Below are 17,829 nucleotides of genomic sequence, written 5' to 3' on the forward strand. Positions count from 1 at the left end.
CAGGAACACGTACAGTTGGTTTCAGTTTTTTTCCCACTTCTTTTCACGGTGGTGTTAAATTGTCTGTCGAAGGGTCACAAGTACCTGCAATTTCTGTTGTTGTTGTTTGAAAACCACAAAGGACAAGAAATCTTCGACTGAGACTTGAGTAGAGGAGATTTTACCTACAGCAGAGGAATGATTCCTTTGAAGTAAGTACAAATACATTTTGGAATTCTCAAAGTGAGATGTTGTTTTATCCAATTAGGTAGACGATTCCTTTGAAATAAGCACAAATACATTTATGGAACTATCAAAGTGAGTTGTTGTTTTATCCAATTAAGTAGACGTTTTAAGAAATGTTTTGGGTGATTTAACTGGAACACGTACAGTTGGTTTCATTTTTTTCTGCCTTTTTTTCACGGTGGGGGTAAATTGTCTTTCGAAGCGTGACGAGTACCTGCAATTTCTGTTGTTGTCGTTTAAAAACCACAATGGACTAGAGGTCTTCTACCGAGACTTGAGAAGAGGAGATTTTACCTGCAGCAGAGGAATGATTCATTTGCAGTAAGTACAAATACATTTTGGAATTCTCAAAGTGAGGTGTTTTTTTATCCAATTCAGTAGACGTCTTAAGAAATGTTTTGGGTGCTTTAAAGCTGAAGCAGGATGTTCTTTTCTATAAGAGTTATTATTGGCTTGATTAACAGCTGTTCATGCGTGGCAAATTTTACTTGCCACTTTGAAGTAAAAAAAAAGCCCATTTTAAATCCCAGACGAAAAGAGCCATGAACGTGACTCTGTTTTCAGTGATCATATGATTTGACAAATGGACAATTTGGCCTATATGATTAATGCACAATACACTAAAAATGTAATATTTGGCAGCGGTGGGATTCGAACCCACGCCTCCAAAGAGACTGGAGCCTAAATCCAGCGCCTTAGACCGCTCGGCCACGCTACCTTCGATTACAGGCACACAGCTTATTATCAGGAACACGTACAGTTGGCTTCAGTTTTTTTCCCACTTCTTTTTACGGTGGGGTTAAATTGTCTGTCGAAGGGTCACAAGTACCTGCAATTTCTGTTGTTGTTGTTTGAAAACCACAAAGGACAAGAAATCTTCGACTGAGACTTGAGTAGAGGAGATTTTACCTACAGCAGAGGAATGATTCCTTTGAAGTAAGTACAAATACATTTTGGAATTCTCAAAGTGAGATGTTGTTTTATCCAATTAGGTAGACAATTCCTTTGGAGTAAGCACAAATACATTTATGGAATTATCAAAGTGAGTTGTTGTTTTATCCAATTAAGTAGACGTTTTAAGAAATGTTTTGGGTGATTTAACTGGACCACGTACAGTTGGTTTCATTTTTTTCTGCCTTTTTTTCACGGTGGGGGTAAATTATCTTTCGAAGCGTGACGAGTACCTGCAATTTCTGTTGTTGTTGTTTAAAAACCACAATGGACTAGAGGTCTTCTACCGAGACTTGAGAAGAGGAGATTTTACCTGCAGCAGAGGAATGATTAATTTGCAGTAAGTACAAATACATTTTGGAATTCTCAAAGTGAGGTGTTGTTTTATCCAATTCAGTAGACGTCTTAAGAAATGTTTTGGGTGCTTTAAAGCTGAAGCAGGATGTTCTTTTCTATAAGAGTTATTATTGGCTTGATTAACAGCTGTTCATGCGTGGCAAATTTTACTTGCCACTTTGAAGTAAAAAAAAAGCCCATTTTAAATCCCAGACGAAAAGAGCCATGAACGTGACTCTGTTTTCAGTGATCATATGATTTGACAAATGGACAATTTGGCCTATATGATTAATGCACAATCCACTAAAAATATAATATTTGGCAGCGGTGGGATTTGTACCCACGCCTCCAAAGAGACTGGAGCCTAAATCCAGCGCCTTAGACCGCTCGGCCACGCTACCTTCGATTACAGGCACACAGCTTATTATCAGGAACACGTACAGTTGGCTTCAGTTTTTTTCCCACTTCTTTTTACGGTGGGGTTAAATTGTCTGTCGAAGGGTCACAAGTACCTGCAATTTCTGTTGTTGTTGTTTGAAAACCACAAAGGACAAGAAATCTTCGACTGAGACTTGAGTAGAGGAGATTTTACCTACAGCAGAGGAATGATTCCTTTGAAGTAAGTACAAATACATTTTGGAATTCTCAAAGTGAGATGTTGTTTTATCCAATTAGGTAGACAATTCCTTTGGAGTAAGCACAAATACATTTATGGAATTATCAAAGTGAGTTGTTGTTTTATCCAATTAAGTAGACGTTTTAAGAAATGTTTTGGGTGATTTAACTGGAACACGTACAGTTGGTTTCATTTTTTTCTGCCTTTTTTTCACGGTGGGGGTAAATTATCTTTCGAAGCTTGACGAGTACCTGCAATTTCTGTTGTTGTTGTTTAAAAACCACAATGGACTAGAGGTCTTCTACCGAGACTTGAGAAGAGGAGATTTTACCTGCAGCAGAGGAATGATTCATTTGCAGTAAGTACAAATACATTTTGGAATTCTCAAAGTGAGGTGTTGTTTTATCCAATTCAGTAGACGTCTTAAGAAATGTTTTGGGTGCTTTAAAGCTGAAGCAGGATGTTCTTTTCTATAAGAGTTATTATTGGCTTGATTAACAGCTGTTCATGCGTGGCAAATTTTACTTGCCACTTTGAAGTAAAAAAAAAGCCCATTTTAAATCCCAAACAAAAAGAGCCATGAACGTGACTCTGTTTTCAGTGATCATATGAGTTGACAAATGGACAATTTGGCCTTTATGAATAATGCACAATACACTAAAAATGTAATATTTGGCAGCGGTGGGATTTGAAACCACGCCTCCAAAGAGACTGGAGCCTAAATCCAGCGCCTTAGACCACTCGGCCACGCTACCTTCGATTACAGGCCCACAGCTTATTATCAGGAACACGTACAGTTGGTTTCAGTTTTTTTCCCACTTCTTTTCACGGTGGTGTTAAATTGTCTGTCGAAGGGTCACAAGTACCTGCAATTTCTGTTGTTGTTGTTTGAAAACCACAAAGGACAAGAAATCTTCGACTGAGACTTGAGTAGAGGAGATTTTACATACAGCAGAGGAATGATTCCTTTGAAGTAAGTACAAATACATTTTGGAATTCTCAAAGTGAGATGTTGTTTTATCCAATTAGGTAGAAGATTCCTTTGGAGTAAGCACAAATACATTTATGGAACTATCAAAGTGAGTTGTTGTTTTATCCAATTAAGTAGACGTTTTAAGAAATGTTTTGGGTGATTTAACTGGAACACGTACAGTTGGTTTCATTTTTTTCTGCCTTTTTTTCACGGTGGGGGTAAATTGTCTTTCGAAGCGTGACGAGTACCTGCAATTTCTGTTGTTGTCGTTTAAAAACCACAATGGACTAGAGGTCTTCTACCGAGACTTGAGAAGAGGAGATTTTACCTGCAGCAGAGGAATGATTCATTTGCAGTAAGTACAAATACATTTTGGAATTCTCAAAGTGAGGTGTTGTTTTATCCAATTCAGTAGACGTCTTAAGAAATGTTTTGGGTGCTTTAAAGCTGAAGCAGGATGTTCTTTTCTATAAGAGTTATTATTGGCTTGATTAACAGCTGTTCATGCGTGGCAAATTTTACTTGCCACTTTGAAGTAAAAAAAAAGCCCATTTTAAATCCCAGACGAAAAGAGCCATGAACGTGACTCTGTTTTCAGTGATCATATGATTTGACAAATGGACAATTTGGCCTATATGATTAATGCACAATACACTAAAAATATAATATTTGGCAGCGGTGGGATTTGAACCCACGCCTCCAAAGAGACTGGAGCCTAAATCCAGCGCCTTAGACCGCTCGGCCACGCTACCTTCGATTACAGGCACACAGCTTATTATCAGGAACACGTACAGTTGGCTTCAGTTTTTTTCCCACTTCTTTTTACGGTGGGGTTAAATTGTCTGTCGAAGGGTCACAAGTACCTGCAATTTCTGTTGTTGTTGTTTGAAAACCACAAAGGACAAGAAATCTTCGACTGAGACTTGAGTAGAGGAGATTTTACCTACAGCAGAGGAATGATTCCTTTGAAGTAAGTACAAATACATTTTGGAATTCTCAAAGTGAGATGTTGTTTTATCCAATTAGGTAGACAATTCCTTTGGAGTAAGCACAAATACATTTATGGAATTATCAAAGTGAGTTGTTGTTTTATCCAATTAAGTAGACGTTTTAAGAAATGTTTTGGGTGATTTAACTGGAACACGTACAGTTGGTTTCATTTTTTTCTGCCTTTTTTTCACGGTGGGGGTAAATTATCTTTCGAAGCGTGACGAGTACCTGCAATTTCTGTTGTTGTCATTTAAAAACCACAATGGACTAGAGGTCTTCTACCGAGACTTGAGAAGAGGAGATTTTACCTGCAGCAGAGGAATGATTAATTTGCAGTAAGTACGAATACATTTTGGAATTCTCAAAGTGAGGTGTTGTTTTATCCAATTCAGTAGACGTCTTAAGAAATGTTTTGGGTGCTTTAAAGCTGAAGCAGGATGTTCTTTTCTATAAGAGTTATTATTGGCTTGATTAACAGCTGTTCATGCGTGGCAAATTTTACTTGCCACTTTGAAGTAAAAAAAAAAGCCCATTTTAAATCCCAAACAAAAAGAGCCATGAACGTGACTCTGTTTTCAGTGATCATATGAGTTGACAAATGGACATTTTGGCCTTTATGAATAATGCACAATACACTAAAAATGTAATATTTGGCAGCGGTGGGATTTGAAACCACGCCTCCAAAGAGACTGGAGCCTAAATCCAGCGCCTTAGACCACTCGGCCACGCTACCTTCGATTACAGGCACACAGCTTATTATCAGGAACACGTACAGTTGGTTTCAGTTTTTTTCCCACTTCTTTTCACGGTGGTGTTAAATTGTCTGTCGAAGGGTCACAAGTACCTGCAATTTCTGTTGTTGTTGTTTGAAAACCACAAAGGACAAGAAATCTTCGACTGAGACTTGAGTAGAGGAGATTTTACCTACAGCAGAGGAATGATTCCTTTGAAGTAAGTACAAATACATTTCAGAATTCTCAAAGTGAGATGTTGTTTTATCCAATTAGGTAGACGATTCCTTTGAAATAAGCACAAATACATTTATGGAACTATCAAAGTGAGTTGTTGTTTTATCCAATTAAGTAGACGTTTTAAGAAATGTTTTGGGTGATTTAACTGGAACACGTACAGTTGGTTTCATTTTTTTCTGCCTTTTTTTCACGGTGGGGGTAAATTGTCTTTCGAAGCGTGACGAGTACCTGCAATTTCTGTTGTTGTCGTTTAAAAACCACAATGGACTAGAGGTCTTCTACCGAGACTTGAGAAGAGGAGATTTTACCTGCAGCAGAGGAATGATTCATTTGCAGTAAGTACAAATACATTTTGGAATTCTCAAAGTGAGGTGTTGTTTTATCCAATTCAGTAGACGTCTTAAGAAATGTTTTGGGTGCTTTAAAGCTGAAGCAGGATGTTCTTTTCTATAAGAGTTATTATTGGCTTGATTAACAGCTGTTCATGCGTGGCAAATTTTACTTGCCACTTTGAAGTAAAAAAAAAGCCCATTTTAAATCCCAGACGAAAAGAGCCATGAACGTGACTCTGTTTTCAGTGATCATATGATTTGACAAATGGACAATTTGGCCTATATGATTAATGCACAATACACTAAAAATGTAATATTTGGCAGCGGTGGGATTCGAACCCACGCCTCCAAAGAGACTGGAGCCTAAATCCAGCGCCTTAGACCGCTCGGCCACGCTACCTTCGATTACAGGCACACAGCTTATTATCAGGAACACGTACAGTTGGCTTCAGTTTTTTTCCCACTTCTTTTTACGGTGGGGTTAAATTGTCTGTCGAAGGGTCACAAGTACCTGCAATTTCTGTTGTTGTTGTTTGAAAACCACAAAGGACAAGAAATCTTCGACTGAGACTTGAGTAGAGGAGATTTTACCTACAGCAGAGGAATGATTCCTTTGAAGAAAGTACAAATACATTTTGGAATTCTCAAAGTGAGATGTTGTTTTATCCAATTAGGTAGACAATTCCTTTGGAGTAAGCACAAATACATTTATGGAATTATCAAAGTGAGTTGTTGTTTTATCCAATTAAGTAGACGTTTTAAGAAATGTTTTGGGTGATTTAACTGGAACACGTACAGTTGGTTTCATTTTTTTCTGCCTTTTTTTCACGGTGGGGGTAAATTATCTTTTGAAGCGTGACGAGTACCTGCAATTTCTGTTGTTGTTGTTTAAAAACCACAATGAACTAGAGGTCTTCTACCGAGACTTGAGAAGAGGAGATTTTACCTGCAGCAGAGGAATGATTCATTTGCAGTAAGTACAAATACATTTTGGAATTCTCAAAGTGAGGTGTTGTTTTATCCAATTCAGTAGACGTCTTAAGAAATGTTTTGGGTGCTTTAAAGCTGAAGCAGGATGTTCTTTTCTATAAGAGTTATTATTGGCTTGATTAACAGCTGTTCATGCGTGGCAAATTTTACTTGCCACTTTGAAGTAAAAAAAAAGCCCATTTTAAATCCCAAACAAAAAGAGCCATGAACGTGACTCTGTTTTCAGTGATCATATGAGTTGACAAATGGACAATTTGGCCTTTATGAATAATGCACAATACACTAAAAATGTAATATTTGGCAGCGGTGGGATTTGAAACCACGCCTCCAAAGAGACTGGAGCCTAAATCCAGCGCCTTAGACCACTCGGCCACGCTACCTTCGATTACAGGCACACAGCTTATTATCAGGAACACGTACAGTTGGTTTCAGTTTTTTTCCCACTTCTTTTCACGGTGGTGTTAAATTGTCTGTCGAAGGGTCACAAGTACCTGCAATTTCTGTTGTTGTTGTTTGAAAACCACAAAAGACAAGAAATCTTCGACTGAGACTTGAGTAGAGGAGATTTTACCTACAGCAGAGGAATGATTCCTTTGAAGTAAGTACAAATACATTTCAGAATTCTCAAAGTGAGATGTTGTTTTATCCAATTAGGTAGAAGATTCCTTTGGAGTAAGCACAAATACATTTATGGAACTATCAAAGTGAGTTGTTGTTTTATCCAATTAAGTAGACGTTTTAAGAAATGTTTTGGGTGATTTAACTGGAACACGTACAGTTGGTTTCATTTTTTTCTGCCTTTTTTTCACGGTGGGGGTAAATTGTCTTTCGAAGCGTGACGAGTACCTGCAATTTCTGTTGTTGTCGTTTAAAAACCACAATGGACTAGAGGTCTTCTACCGAGACTTGAGAAGAGGAGATTTTACCTGCAGCAGAGGAATGATTCATTTGCAGTAAGTACAAATACATTTTGGAATTCTCAAAGTGAGGTGTTGTTTTATCCAATTCAGTAGACGTCTTAAGAAATGTTTTGGGTGCTTTAAAGCTGAAGCAGGATGTTCTTTTCTATAAGAGTTATTATTGGCTTGATTAACAGCTGTTCATGCGTGGCAAATTTTACTTGCCACTTTGAAGTAAAAAAAAAGCCCATTTTAAATCCCAGACGAAAAGAGCCATGAACGTGACTCTGTTTTCAGTGATCATATGATTTGACAAATGGACAATTTGGCCTATATGATTAATGCACAATACACTAAAAATGTAATATTTGGCAGCGGTGGGATTCGAACCCACGCCTCCAAAGAGACTGGAGCCTAAATCCAGCGCCTTAGACCGCTCGGCCACGCTACCTTCGATTACAGGCACACAGCTTATTATCAGGAACACGTACAGTTGGCTTCAGTTTTTTTCCCACTTCTTTTTACGGTGGGGTTAAATTGTCTGTCGAAGGGTCACAAGTACCTGCAATTTCTGTTGTTGTTGTTTGAAAACCACAAAGGACAAGAAATCTTCGACTGAGACTTGAGTAGAGGAGATTTTACCTACAGCAGAGGAACGATTCCTTTGAAGTAAGTACAAATACATTTTGGAATTCTCAAAGTGAGATGTTGTTTTATCCAATTAGGTAGACAATTCCTTTGGAGTAAGCACAAATACATTTATGGAATTATCAAAGTGAGTTGTTGTTTTATCCAATTAAGTAGACGTTTTAAGAAATGTTTTGGGTGATTTAACTGGAACACGTACAGTTGGTTTCATTTTTTTCTGCCTTTTTTCACGGTGGGGGTAAATTATCTTTCGAAGCGTGACGAGTACCTGCAATTTCTGTTGTTGTTGTTTAAAAACCACAATGAACTAGAGGTCTTCTACCGAGACTTGAGAAGAGGAGATTTTACCTGCAGCAGAGGAATGATTCATTTGCAGTAAGTACAAATACATTTTGGAATTCTCAAAGTGAGGTGTTGTTTTATCCAATTCAGTAGACGTTTTAAGAAATGTTTTGGGTGATTTAACTGGAACACGTACAGTTGGTTTCATTTTTTTCTGCCTTTTTTTCACGGTGGGGGTAAATTGTCTTTCGAAGCGTGACGAGTACCTGCAATTTCTGTTGTTGTCGTTTAAAAACCACAATGGACTAGAGGTCTTCTACCGAGACTTGAGAAGAGGAGATTTTACCTGCAGCAGAGGAATGATTCATTTGCAGTAAGTACAAATACATTTTGGAATTCTCAAAGTGAGGTGTTGTTTTATCCAATTCAGTAGACGTCTTAAGAAATGTTTTGGGTGCTTTAAAGCTGAAGCAGGATGTTCTTTTCTATAAGAGTTATTATTGGCTTGATTAACAGCTGTTCATGCGTGGCAAATTTTACTTGCCACTTTGAAGTAAAAAAAAAGCCCATTTTAAATCCCAAACAAAAAGAGCCATGAACGTGACTCTGTTTTCAGTGATCATATGAGTTGACAAATGGACAATTTGGCCTTTATGAATAATGCACAATACACTAAAAATGTAATATTTGGCAGCGGTGGGATTTGAAACCACGCCTCCAAAGAGACTGGAGCCTAAATCCAGCGCCTTAGACCACTCGGCCACGCTACCTTCGATTACAGGCACACAGCTTATTATCAGGAACACGTACAGTTGGTTTCAGTTTTTTTCCCACTTCTTTTCACGGTGGTGTTAAATTGTCTGTCGAAGGGTCACAAGTACCTGCAATTTCTGTTGTTGTTGTTTGAAAACCACAAAAGACAAGAAATCTTCGACTGAGACTTGAGTAGAGGAGATTTTACCTACAGCAGAGGAATGATTCCTTTGAAGTAAGTACAAATACATTTTGGAATTCTCAAAGTGAGATGTTGTTTTATCCAATTAGGTAGAAGATTCCTTTGGAGTAAGCACAAATACATTTATGGAACTATCAAAGTGAGTTGTTGTTTTATCCAATTAAGTAGACGTTTTAAGAAATGTTTTGGGTGATTTAACTGGAACACGTACAGTTGGTTTCATTTTTTTCTGCCTTTTTTTCACGGTGGGGGTAAATTGTCTTTCGAAGCGTGACGAGTACCTGCAATTTCTGTTGTTGTCGTTTAAAAACCACAATGGACTAGAGGTCTTCTACCGAGACTTGAGAAGAGGAGATTTTACCTGCAGCAGAGGAATGATTCATTTGCAGTAAGTACAAATACATTTTGGAATTCTCAAAGTGAGGTGTTGTTTTATCCAATTCAGTAGACGTCTTAAGAAATGTTTTGGGTGCTTTAAAGCTGAAGCAGGATGTTCTTTTCTATAAGAGTTATTATTGGCTTGATTAACAGCTGTTCATGCGTGGCAAATTTTACTTGCCACTTTGAAGTAAAAAAAAAGCCCATTTTAAATCCCAGACGAAAAGAGCCATGAACGTGACTCTGTTTTCAGTGATCATATGATTTGACAAATGGACAATTTGGCCTATATGATTAATGCACAATACACTAAAAATATAATATTTGGCAGCGGTGGGATTTGAACCCACGCCTCCAAAGAGACTGGAGCCTAAATCCAGCGCCTTAGACCGCTCGGCCACGCTACCTTCGATTACAGGCACACAGCTTATTATCAGGAACACGTACAGTTGGCTTCAGTTTTTTTCCCACTTCTTTTTACGGTGGGGTGAAATTGTCTGTCGAAGGGTCACAAGTACCTGCAATTTCTGTTGTTGTTGTTTGAAAACCACAAAGGACAAGAAATCTTCGACTGAGACTTGAGTAGAGGAGATTTTACCTACAGCAGAGGAATGATTCCTTTGAAGTAAGTACAAATACATTTTGGAATTCTCAAAGTGAGATGTTGTTTTATCCAATTAGGTAGACGATTCCTTTGAAATAAGCACAAATACATTTATGGAACTATCAAAGTGAGTTGTTGTTTTATCCAATTAAGTAGACGTTTTAAGAAATGTTTTGGGTGATTTAACTGGAACACGTACAGTTGGTTTCATTTTTTTCTGCCTTTTTTTCACGGTGGGGGTAAATTGTCTTTCGAAGCGTGACGAGTACCTGCAATTTCTGTTGTTGTCGTTTAAAAACCACAATGGACTAGAGGTCTTCTACCGAGACTTGAGAAGAGGAGATTTTACCTGCAGCAGAGGAATGATTCATTTGCAGTAAGTACAAATACATTTTGGAATTCTCAAAGTGAGGTGTTGTTTTATCCAATTCAGTAGACGTCTTAAGAAATGTTTTGGGTGCTTTAAAGCTGAAGCAGGATGTTCTTTTCTATAAGAGTTATTATTGGCTTGATTAACAGCTGTTCATGCGTGGCAAATTTTACTTGCCACTTTGAAGTAAAAAAAAAGCCCATTTTAAATCCCAGACGAAAAGAGCCATGAACGTGACTCTGTTTTCAGTGATCATATGATTTGACAAATGGACAATTTGGCCTATATGATTAATGCACAATACACTAAAAATGTAATATTTGGCAGCAGTGGGATTCGAACCCACGCCTCCAAAGAGACTGGAGCCTAAATCCAGCGCCTTAGACCGCTCGGCCACGCTACCTTCGATTACAGGCACACAGCTTATTATCAGGAACACGTACAGTTGGCTTCAGTTTTTTTCCCACTTCTTTTTACGGTGGGGTTAAATTGTCTGTCGAAGGGTCACAAGTACCTGCAATTTCTGTTGTTGTTGTTTGAAAACCACAAAGGACAAGAAATCTTCGACTGAGACTTGAGTAGAGGAGATTTTACCTACAGCAGAGGAATGATTCCTTTGAAGAAAGTACAAATACATTTTGGAATTCTCAAAGTGAGATGTTGTTTTATCCAATTAGGTAGACAATTCCTTTGGAGTAAGCACAAATACATTTATGGAATTATCAAAGTGAGTTGTTGTTTTATCCAATTAAGTAGACGTTTTAAGAAATGTTTTGGGTGATTTAACTGGAACACGTACAGTTGGTTTCATTTTTTTCTGCCTTTTTTTCACGGTGGGGGTAAATTATCTTTTGAAGCGTGACGAGTACCTGCAATTTCTGTTGTTGTTGTTTAAAAACCACAATGAACTAGAGGTCTTCTACCGAGACTTGAGAAGAGGAGATTTTACCTGCAGCAGAGGAATGATTCATTTGCAGTAAGTACAAATACATTTTGGAATTCTCAAAGTGAGGTGTTGTTTTATCCAATTCAGTAGACGTCTTAAGAAATGTTTTGGGTGCTTTAAAGCTGAAGCAGGATGTTCTTTTCTATAAGAGTTATTATTGGCTTGATTAACAGCTGTTCATGCGTGGCAAATTTTACTTGCCACTTTGAAGTAAAAAAAAAGCCCATTTTAAATCCCAAACAAAAAGAGCCATGAACGTGACTCTGTTTTCAGTGATCATATGAGTTGACAAATGGACAATTTGGCCTTTATGAATAATGCACAATACACTAAAAATGTAATATTTGGCAGCGGTGGGATTTGAAACCACGCCTCCAAAGAGACTGGAGCCTAAATCCAGCGCCTTAGACCACTCGGCCACGCTACCTTCGATTACAGGCACACAGCTTATTATCAGGAACACGTACAGTTGGTTTCAGTTTTTTTCCCACTTCTTTTCACGGTGGTGTTAAATTGTCTGTCGAAGGGTCACAAGTACCTGCAATTTCTGTTGTTGTTGTTTGAAAACCACAAAAGACAAGAAATCTTCGACTGAGACTTGAGTAGAGGAGATTTTACCTACAGCAGAGGAATGATTCCTTTGAAGTAAGTACAAATACATTTCAGAATTCTCAAAGTGAGATGTTGTTTTATCCAATTAGGTAGAAGATTCCTTTGGAGTAAGCACAAATACATTTATGGAACTATCAAAGTGAGTTGTTGTTTTATCCAATTAAGTAGACGTTTTAAGAAATGTTTTGGGTGATTTAACTGGAACACGTACAGTTGGTTTCATTTTTTTCTGCCTTTTTTTCACGGTGGGGGTAAATTGTCTTTCGAAGCGTGACGAGTACCTGCAATTTCTGTTGTTGTCGTTTAAAAACCACAATGGACTAGAGGTCTTCTACCGAGACTTGAGAAGAGGAGATTTTACCTGCAGCAGAGGAATGATTCATTTGCAGTAAGTACAAATACATTTTGGAATTCTCAAAGTGAGGTGTTGTTTTATCCAATTCAGTAGACGTCTTAAGAAATGTTTTGGGTGCTTTAAAGCTGAAGCAGGATGTTCTTTTCTATAAGAGTTATTATTGGCTTGATTAACAGCTGTTCATGCGTGGCAAATTTTACTTGCCACTTTGAAGTAAAAAAAAAGCCCATTTTAAATCCCAGACGAAAAGAGCCATGAACGTGACTCTGTTTTCAGTGATCATATGATTTGACAAATGGACAATTTGGCCTATATGATTAATGCACAATACACTAAAAATGTAATATTTGGCAGCGGTGGGATTCGAACCCACGCCTCCAAAGAGACTGGAGCCTAAATCCAGCGCCTTAGACCGCTCGGCCACGCTACCTTCGATTACAGGCACACAGCTTATTATCAGGAACACGTACAGTTGGCTTCAGTTTTTTTCCCACTTCTTTTTACGGTGGGGTTAAATTGTCTGTCGAAGGGTCACAAGTACCTGCAATTTCTGTTGTTGTTGTTTGAAAACCACAAAGGACAAGAAATCTTCGACTGAGACTTGAGTAGAGGAGATTTTACCTACAGCAGAGGAATGATTCCTTTGAAGTAAGTACAAATACATTTTGGAATTCTCAAAGTGAGATGTTGTTTTATCCAATTAGGTAGACAATTCCTTTGGAGTAAGCACAAATACATTTATGGAATTATCAAAGTGAGTTGTTGTTTTATCCAATTAAGTAGACGTTTTAAGAAATGTTTTGGGTGATTTAACTGGAACACGTACAGTTGGTTTCATTTTTTTCTGCCTTTTTTTCACGGTGGGGGTAAATTATCTTTCGAAGCGTGACGAGTACCTGCAATTTCTGTTGTTGTTGTTTAAAAACCACAATGAACTAGAGGTCTTCTACCGAGACTTGAGAAGAGGAGATTTTACCTGCAGCAGAGGAATGATTCATTTGCAGTAAGTACAAATACATTTTGGAATTCTCAAAGTGAGGTGTTGTTTTATCCAATTCAGTAGACGTTTTAAGAAATGTTTTGGGTGATTTAACTGGAACACGTACAGTTGGTTTCATTTTTTTCTGCCTTTTTTTCACGGTGGGGGTAAATTGTCTTTCGAAGCGTGACGAGTACCTGCAATTTCTGTTGTTGTCGTTTAAAAACCACAATGGACTAGAGGTCTTCTACCGAGACTTGAGAAGAGGAGATTTTACCTGCAGCAGAGGAATGATTCATTTGCAGTAAGTACAAATACATTTTGGAATTCTCAAAGTGAGGTGTTGTTTTATCCAATTCAGTAGACGTCTTAAGAAATGTTTTGGGTGCTTTAAAGCTGAAGCAGGATGTTCTTTTCTATAAGAGTTATTATTGGCTTGATTAACAGCTGTTCATGCGTGGCAAATTTTACTTGCCACTTTGAAGTAAAAAAAAAGCCCATTTTAAATCCCAAACAAAAAGAGCCATGAACGTGACTCTGTTTTCAGTGATCATATGAGTTGACAAATGGACAATTTGGCCTTTATGAATAATGCAAAATACAATAAAAATGTAATATTTGGCAGCGGTGGGATTTGAAACCACGCCTCCAAAGAGACTGGAGCCTAAATCCAGCGCCTTAGACCACTCGGCCACGCTACCTTCGATTACAGGCACACAGCTTATTATCAGGAACACGTACAGTTGGTTTCAGTTTTTTTCCCACTTCTTTTCACGGTGGTGTTAAATTGTCTGTCGAAGGGTCACAAGTACCTGCAATTTCTGTTGTTGTTGTTTGAAAACCACAAAAGACAAGAAATCTTCGACTGAGACTTGAGTAGAGGAGATTTTACCTACAGCAGAGGAATGATTCCTTTGAAGTAAGTACAAATACATTTTGGAATTCTCAAAGTGAGATGTTGTTTTATCCAATTAGGTAGAAGATTCCTTTGGAGTAAGCACAAATACATTTATGGAACTATCAAAGTGAGTTGTTGTTTTATCCAATTAAGTAGACGTTTTAAGAAATGTTTTGGGTGATTTAACTGGAACACGTACAGTTGGTTTCATTTTTTTCTGCCTTTTTTTCACGGTGGGGGTAAATTGTCTTTCGAAGCGTGACGAGTACCTGCAATTTCTGTTGTTGTCGTTTAAAAACCACAATGGACTAGAGGTCTTCTACCGAGACTTGAGAAGAGGAGATTTTACCTGCAGCAGAGGAATGATTCATTTGCAGTAAGTACAAATACATTTTGGAATTCTCAAAGTGAGGTGTTGTTTTATCCAATTCAGTAGACGTCTTAAGAAATGTTTTGGGTGCTTTAAAGCTGAAGCAGGATGTTCTTTTCTATAAGAGTTATTATTGGCTTGATTAACAGCTGTTCATGCGTGGCAAATTTTACTTGCCACTTTGAAGTAAAAAAAAAGCCCATTTTAAATCCCAGACGAAAAGAGCCATGAACGTGACTCTGTTTTCAGTGATCATATGATTTGACAAATGGACAATTTGGCCTATATGATTAATGCACAATACACTAAAAATATAATATTTGGCAGCGGTGGGATTTGAACCCACGCCTCCAAAGAGACTGGAGCCTAAATCCAGCGCCTTAGACCGCTCGGCCACGCTACCTTCGATTACAGGCACACAGCTTATTATCAGGAACACGTACAGTTGGCTTCAGTTTTTTTCCCACTTCTTTTTACGGTGGGGTGAAATTGTCTGTCGAAGGGTCACAAGTACCTGCAATTTCTGTTGTTGTTGTTTGAAAACCACAAAGGACAAGAAATCTTCGACTGAGACTTGAGTAGAGGAGATTTTACCTACAGCAGAGGAATGATTCCTTTGAAGTAAGTACAAATACATTTTGGAATTCTCAAAGTGAGATGTTGTTTTATCCAATTAGGTAGACGATTCCTTTGAAATAAGCACAAATACATTTATGGAACTATCAAAGTGAGTTGTTGTTTTATCCAATTAAGTAGACGTTTTAAGAAATGTTTTGGGTGATTTAACTGGAACACGTACAGTTGGTTTCATTTTTTTCTGCCTTTTTTTCACGGTGGGGGTAAATTGTCTTTCGAAGCGTGACGAGTACCTGCAATTTCTGTTGTTGTCGTTTAAAAACCACAATGGACTAGAGGTCTTCTACCGAGACTTGAGAAGAGGAGATTTTACCTGCAGCAGAGGAATGATTCATTTGCAGTAAGTACAAATACATTTTGGAATTCTCAAAGTGAGGTGTTGTTTTATCCAATTCAGTAGACGTCTTAAGAAATGTTTTGGGTGCTTTAAAGCTGAAGCAGGATGTTCTTTTCTATAAGAGTTATTATTGGCTTGATTAACAGCTGTTCATGCGTGGCAAATTTTACTTGCCACTTTGAAGTAAAAAAAAAGCCCATTTTAAATCCCAGACGAAAAGAGCCATGAACGTGACTCTGTTTTCAGTGATCATATGATTTGACAAATGGACAATTTGGCCTATATGATTAATGCACAATACACTAAAAATGTAATATTTGGCAGCGGTGGGATTCGAACCCACGCCTCCAAAGAGACTGGAGCCTAAATCCAGCGCCTTAGACCGCTCGGCCACGCTACCTTCGATTACAGGCACACAGCTTATTATCAGGAACACGTACAGTTGGCTTCAGTTTTTTTCCCACTTCTTTTTACGGTGGGGTTAAATTGTCTGTCGAAGGGTCACAAGTACCTGCAATTTCTGTTGTTGTTGTTTGAAAACCACAAAGGACAAGAAATCTTCGACTGAGACTTGAGTAGAGGAGATTTTACCTACAGCAGAGGAATGATTCCTTTGAAGAAAGTACAAATACATTTTGGAATTCTCAAAGTGAGATGTTGTTTTATCCAATTAGGTAGACAATTCCTTTGGAGTAAGCACAAATACATTTATGGAATTATCAAAGTGAGTTGTTGTTTTATCCAATTAAGTAGACGTTTTAAGAAATGTTTTGGGTGATTTAACTGGAACACGTACAGTTGGTTTCATTTTTTTCTGCCTTTTTTTCACGGTGGGGGTAAATTATCTTTTGAAGCGTGACGAGTACCTGCAATTTCTGTTGTTGTTGTTTAAAAACCACAATGAACTAGAGGTCTTCTACCGAGACTTGAGAAGAGGAGATTTTACCTGCAGCAGAGGAATGATTCATTTGCAGTAAGTACAAATACATTTTGGAATTCTCAAAGTGAGGTGTTGTTTTATCCAATTCAGTAGACGTTTTAAGAAATGTTTTGGGTGATTTAACTGGAACACGTACAGTTGGTTTCATTTTTTTCTGCCTTTTTTTCACGGTGGGGGTAAATTGTCTTTCGAAGCGTGACGAGTACCTGCAATTTCTGTTGTTGTCGTTTAAAAACCACAATGGACTAGAGGTCTTCTACCGAGACTTGAGAAGAGGAGATTTTACCTGCAGCAGAGGAATGATTCATTTGCAGTAAGTACAAATACATTTTGGAATTCTCAAAGTGAGGTGTTGTTTTATCCAATTCAGTAGACGTCTTAAGAAATGTTTTGGGTGCTTTAAAGCTGAAGCAGGATGTTCTTTTCTATAAGAGTTATTATTGGCTTGATTAACAGCTGTTCATGCGTGGCAAATTTTACTTGCCACTTTGAAGTAAAAAAAAAGCCCATTTTAAATCCCAAACAAAAAGAGCCATGAACGTGACTCTGTTTTCAGTGATCATATGAGTTGACAAATGGACAATTTGGCCTTTATGAATAATGCACAATACACTAAAAATGTAATATTTGGCAGCGGTGGGATTTGAAACCACGCCTCCAAAGAGACTGGAGCCTAAATCCAGCGCCTTAGACCACTCGGCCACGCTACCTTCGATTACAGGCACACAGCTTATTATCAGGAACACGTACAGTTGGTTTCAGTTTTTTTCCCACTTCTTTTCACGGTGGTGTTAAATTGTCTGTCGAAGGGTCACAAGTACCTGCAATTTCTGTTGTTGTTGTTTGAAAACCACAAAAGACAAGAAATCTTCGACTGAGACTTGAGTAGAGGAGATTTTACCTACAGCAGAGGAATGATTCCTTTGAAGTAAGTACAAATACATTTTGGAATTCTCAAAGTGAGATGTTGTTTTATCCAATTAGGTAGAAGATTCCTTTGGAGTAAGCACAAATACATTTATGGAACTATCAAAGTGAGTTGTTGTTTTATCCAATTAAGTAGACGTTTTAAGAAATGTTTTGGGTGATTTAACTGGAACACGTACAGTTGGTTTCATTTTTTTCTGCCTTTTTTTCACGGTGGGGGTAAATTGTCTTTCGAAGCGTGACGAGTACCTGCAATTTCTGTTGTTGTCGTTTAAAAACCACAATGGACTAGAGGTCTTCTACCGAGAC

The 17,829-nt window shown here is 37.9% G+C and overlaps 17 non-coding genes across 17 annotated transcripts; all 17 read right to left on the reverse strand.

Annotated features, from left to right (window-relative positions):
• Window positions 1-861: 861 nt before the first annotated feature.
• On the reverse strand, window positions 862-943 carry TRNAL-UAG (transfer RNA leucine (anticodon UAG)). Its single transcript has one exon. It is a non-coding gene; the product is annotated as a tRNA-Leu (tRNA).
• Window positions 944-1,831: 888 nt separating this feature from the next.
• On the reverse strand, window positions 1,832-1,913 carry TRNAL-UAG (transfer RNA leucine (anticodon UAG)). The gene has a single exon. It is a non-coding gene; the product is annotated as a tRNA-Leu (tRNA).
• Window positions 1,914-2,801: 888 nt separating this feature from the next.
• On the reverse strand, window positions 2,802-2,883 carry TRNAL-UAG (transfer RNA leucine (anticodon UAG)). The gene has a single exon. It is a non-coding gene; the product is annotated as a tRNA-Leu (tRNA).
• An 888-nt stretch (window positions 2,884-3,771) lies between these two features.
• Window positions 3,772-3,853, reverse strand: TRNAL-UAG (transfer RNA leucine (anticodon UAG)). Its single transcript has one exon. It is a non-coding gene; the product is annotated as a tRNA-Leu (tRNA).
• Window positions 3,854-4,742: 889 nt separating this feature from the next.
• Window positions 4,743-4,824, reverse strand: TRNAL-UAG (transfer RNA leucine (anticodon UAG)). Its single transcript has one exon. It is a non-coding gene; the product is annotated as a tRNA-Leu (tRNA).
• An 888-nt stretch (window positions 4,825-5,712) lies between these two features.
• On the reverse strand, window positions 5,713-5,794 carry TRNAL-UAG (transfer RNA leucine (anticodon UAG)). The gene has a single exon. It is a non-coding gene; the product is annotated as a tRNA-Leu (tRNA).
• Window positions 5,795-6,682: 888 nt separating this feature from the next.
• TRNAL-UAG (transfer RNA leucine (anticodon UAG)) lies at window positions 6,683-6,764 on the reverse strand. Its single transcript has one exon. It is a non-coding gene; the product is annotated as a tRNA-Leu (tRNA).
• Window positions 6,765-7,652: 888 nt separating this feature from the next.
• On the reverse strand, window positions 7,653-7,734 carry TRNAL-UAG (transfer RNA leucine (anticodon UAG)). Its single transcript has one exon. It is a non-coding gene; the product is annotated as a tRNA-Leu (tRNA).
• A 1,167-nt stretch (window positions 7,735-8,901) lies between these two features.
• TRNAL-UAG (transfer RNA leucine (anticodon UAG)) lies at window positions 8,902-8,983 on the reverse strand. Its single transcript has one exon. It is a non-coding gene; the product is annotated as a tRNA-Leu (tRNA).
• Window positions 8,984-9,871: 888 nt separating this feature from the next.
• Window positions 9,872-9,953, reverse strand: TRNAL-UAG (transfer RNA leucine (anticodon UAG)). The gene has a single exon. It is a non-coding gene; the product is annotated as a tRNA-Leu (tRNA).
• An 888-nt stretch (window positions 9,954-10,841) lies between these two features.
• TRNAL-UAG (transfer RNA leucine (anticodon UAG)) lies at window positions 10,842-10,923 on the reverse strand. Its single transcript has one exon. It is a non-coding gene; the product is annotated as a tRNA-Leu (tRNA).
• An 888-nt stretch (window positions 10,924-11,811) lies between these two features.
• Window positions 11,812-11,893, reverse strand: TRNAL-UAG (transfer RNA leucine (anticodon UAG)). The gene has a single exon. It is a non-coding gene; the product is annotated as a tRNA-Leu (tRNA).
• Window positions 11,894-12,781: 888 nt separating this feature from the next.
• Window positions 12,782-12,863, reverse strand: TRNAL-UAG (transfer RNA leucine (anticodon UAG)). Its single transcript has one exon. It is a non-coding gene; the product is annotated as a tRNA-Leu (tRNA).
• A 1,168-nt stretch (window positions 12,864-14,031) lies between these two features.
• TRNAL-UAG (transfer RNA leucine (anticodon UAG)) lies at window positions 14,032-14,113 on the reverse strand. The gene has a single exon. It is a non-coding gene; the product is annotated as a tRNA-Leu (tRNA).
• An 888-nt stretch (window positions 14,114-15,001) lies between these two features.
• Window positions 15,002-15,083, reverse strand: TRNAL-UAG (transfer RNA leucine (anticodon UAG)). The gene has a single exon. It is a non-coding gene; the product is annotated as a tRNA-Leu (tRNA).
• An 888-nt stretch (window positions 15,084-15,971) lies between these two features.
• TRNAL-UAG (transfer RNA leucine (anticodon UAG)) lies at window positions 15,972-16,053 on the reverse strand. Its single transcript has one exon. It is a non-coding gene; the product is annotated as a tRNA-Leu (tRNA).
• A 1,168-nt stretch (window positions 16,054-17,221) lies between these two features.
• On the reverse strand, window positions 17,222-17,303 carry TRNAL-UAG (transfer RNA leucine (anticodon UAG)). Its single transcript has one exon. It is a non-coding gene; the product is annotated as a tRNA-Leu (tRNA).
• Window positions 17,304-17,829: the final 526 nt, after the last annotated feature.

This window comes from Pelobates fuscus, chromosome 3 (genome assembly GCF_036172605.1).
Source record: "Pelobates fuscus isolate aPelFus1 chromosome 3, aPelFus1.pri, whole genome shotgun sequence".
Lineage (NCBI taxonomy): Eukaryota > Metazoa > Chordata > Amphibia > Anura > Pelobatidae > Pelobates > Pelobates fuscus.